This window comes from Elephantulus edwardii, unplaced genomic scaffold (assembly GCF_000299155.1).
Source record: "Elephantulus edwardii isolate Elephantulus edwardi_28Jun2011 unplaced genomic scaffold, EleEdw1.0 scaffold00115, whole genome shotgun sequence".
Lineage (NCBI taxonomy): Eukaryota > Metazoa > Chordata > Mammalia > Macroscelidea > Macroscelididae > Elephantulus > Elephantulus edwardii.
Genome location: NW_006399865.1, coordinates 9,500,079 through 9,503,695, shown reverse-complemented (window position 1 = coordinate 9,503,695; position 3,617 = coordinate 9,500,079).

Here is a 3,617-nt window from a genome sequence, read left to right as displayed (position 1 = left end):
CTCTGAGAAACAACAGGATGGCATGGGTGTGGCCTGAGGTAGAGCTGGGTCTTGGCAAGGTATGAGGTTGGGGTAGAGGGGAAAGGAAGGTGAGGAGGACACTGCCCACCACGTAGTGAATGGTAAGACACATGGGCACAAAGGAAAAGGGGGAGATTGGATCTTTTCTGCTGTGTGTAGACTACTGCTGCTACAGTCACTGCTGCCATCGTCTTAGATTCTTTATATCCTGCGGATAATTGTACAACATGGTTGTACTGTGCAATTTATGGATGTGTATTCAGTTGTTCTTTTTATTCTGTTTCAATTCATTATCTTCCTTCAGTCTATGTTTGAAGTACTTCGTCTTGTCTTTTTTTAAAATTGAGATTTTAATGAAAGTTTATAGAGAACTTGGATTTCTCATTGTCGCACATTTTCCTCTCTGCCCACCCTCCCCTTCAGTTTGATTTTTTTTGGGGGGGGAAAAGTTCTTTCGTTGTTATACATGTCAACACCCCCCCCTTTACTATGCAGCTCTTACTCTGGACTCTTGTCATGCCAATAATGCCTAATCATATATTCCTTTTATACAGTTCTCTCCCTCATTTCTTTCAATGCCATGTATATTAGTTATCCTCTTGTCTTGTCTTTTAGCCTGTGAGTTGAAGAGTTGCCATCCCTACCTGTTAACCTTATTTTCTGGTGTCTTTGGTGCAGAGGTTCTAGTCTGTATGGAGAATGACCATTCTCAACTACTTACGCTTCTGACAGTTGGACAATGAATAAAAGTGACAGGAGAAAAATTGATGTCTTTGAGATGTGGTATTAGAGGAAAGTACTAAATATCTCATGGACTACCAAAAGAATGAATACGTATATCTTGGAGAAAGCACAGCCAGGGCAAGAATGGTGAAGTTTCATCTAACATATTTTGAGTATTTTGTTTGGATGGGCCAGTTCTTGGGGGAGGACATCATGCTGGGAAAGGTGAAGAGTTAGACAAAGAGAGGAAGCATGTTAGAGATTGCGAGGATGGCGTAGGATAGGACGAGATTCCAACCTGTTCTTCATAGGGTTGCTATGAGTTATAGTTGCTTTGATAGCACCTAACAACAACAACTGTTGGTACCAAGAGTATTGATTGTGGAACCAAGCAAGCTGAAATTATCAATAATCTAAGTCCGTTCTCTGTCTATCATGAAGCTGCTAATTGGCCCAGTGGTGAGACTCTCTGTTTTCTTGATGTTGAGCTTCAATCCACATAGAAGACTGCAGTCCTTGACCTTCTGCAGCAAATACCTCATGTTCTCTTCAGTTTCAGCAAGCAGGGTTGTGTCATTTGCATAAAGCAGGTTGTGGATGAGTCTTCCTCCAATCCTGATGCCACCCACCTCCTCATAAAGCCCTGCTTCCCAAATGATCTGTTCTGCATATAGATTGAAAAGGTACAGAGACAGGATGCATCCCTGATGCACTCCTTTCCTGATTTTGAACCATGCAATGCTTCCCTGCTTTGTTTTGAGAATTGCTTCCTGGTCCAAGTATAGGTTTCACTATGAGGACAATTATTCTCAAGGCTAGCCACAGTTTGTTGTGATCCACACAGTCAAATTCCTTTGCACAGTCAATGAAACACAGATAGACATTCCTCTGGTACTCTTTGCTTCCAGGCGAGATCCATCTAACATTGGCTATGATGTCCCTAGTGCCACGGCCTCTTCCAAACTCAGCCTGCTCATCTGGCAGTTCTCTGCTGATGTACTGTTCCAGTTATTTCTGTATAATCTTCAGCAAGATCTTGCTTGTGTGTGATATTAGTGATATCTTTTGATAATTTTCACACTCTGTTGAGTCACCTTTTTTTGGAATGGAAATAAATACAGATCTCTTCTAGTCAGTTGGTCAGGTAGTTGTCCTCCAGATTTTTGGTGAATGTGTCCTAGTGAGCTGAAATATGTCCATTGGTATTCTATCAATTCCTGGGACCTTATTTTTTTGCCAATTCCTTCATAGCATCTTGAACTTAATCCTTCATTACCATAGGCTCTTGATCATAAGAAATTATTGATAACTTCAGCTTGCTTGGTTCCACAATAAGCACTCTTGGCACCAGCAGTCAGGAAATAAAAAAATGAATCAGAAAAGTCTGCTGTCAGGAACCTCTTTAGAGTACTGGAGCACAACGATGTCATTCTGGAGACTAAGGTGCACCTTATCCAGACCATGCTCTTTGCAATTACTTGCTATGCATCAGAGAGCTGGTCTAAGGATAATAGAAGAAGGATCGATGCCTTTGAGTTGGGGTACTGGAGAAGTGTGTTGAACAAAGTGTAGACTTCCAGGAGAACAAACAGGTCTTTCCTGGAGAAGACAAAGTAGTTTGTTCCCTGGAGGAATTTTTTTTAATAAAATTTTTATTTTATACTGGTTTCTTTACAAAGTTTGTATACATTGTTTTTCACACTGGATCTTTCTCATTTCCTTTACCCAACCCTCCCTCTACTCATCAAATTGTGAAACTTTATGAATAACCCCATACCCATCCTCAACCCTCTGCTCCTCCCCTCCTCCCCTTGGATCCTCAGACATGTTTTTTTTTAATTTCTATTTCTTTTTCTATTTCTACAATAATGGACTTATACAGTATTTGTCCTTACTGGACTGACGTAATTCACTTAGCATATTGCTCTCCAGTCCCACCCAAGTTAGGTAAGGATTTTCTAAATCATTGCTCCTGTGTGCTGTGTGGTATTCTGTCCTGTGAATGCACCATGATTTCTCAATTCATTTGCCTTTGGTTGGACATTTGGGCTGTTTCTATGTTCACGCAATGGTGAATAACACTGCTATGAGTATTGATGTACAAATATCCGATTGTGTCTCAGTTCTCATTTTCCTGGGATATTTTCCAAGCAGTGGAATAGCTGGACCAGATAGAATTTCAGTGTTCAGATTTTTGAGGAAGTGCCAAACTGCCTCCCAGAGGAGTTGTACCATTTTACAATCCCACTAACAGTGTATGAGAGTTCCTATCTCTCTACATCCTCTTTAACATTTATTACTTGGTGTCCTGTTAAACTTTGCCACTGCTACTGGAGTTAAATGGTATCTCATTGTGGTTTTTGTTTGCATCTCTCTTATTGCCAGTGATTTTGAGCATTTCTTCATGTGTCTCTTGGCTATCTGAATATCTTCCTCTGTGAAAAGTCTTTTCCATCCATGTCTTTTTTCTTCTTCTTCTTGCCTGCTCCCAATATATCCATGTCTTTTGTCCATTTTGTACATTGTGTTATCAGTCTTGTTCTTGTGGAGGCCCTGTAGTAGGAGTATGTAAACTTCTGATATGAGACCCTTGTCTGAAATGGTATTGCTAAATGTTTTTTTGCTAGTCAGTAGGTTTTCTTTTCACTCTGTTGGAAAATGTTTTTGATGTGCACAGGGATTTAATCTTTAGGACGTCCCATTCATCAGTATTATCCTCTCCAGATTGTGAATTTCTGGCTGTATTTGGTAGTCTCTGTATACCATACTAGCGGAGGCAGGGATTTTGAGGCTCTGTCCCAATACTTTGGGCACTTGGCCAGGAGGGACCAGTCCTTGGAGAGGGACACCATGCTTGGAAGGGTGGAGGGACC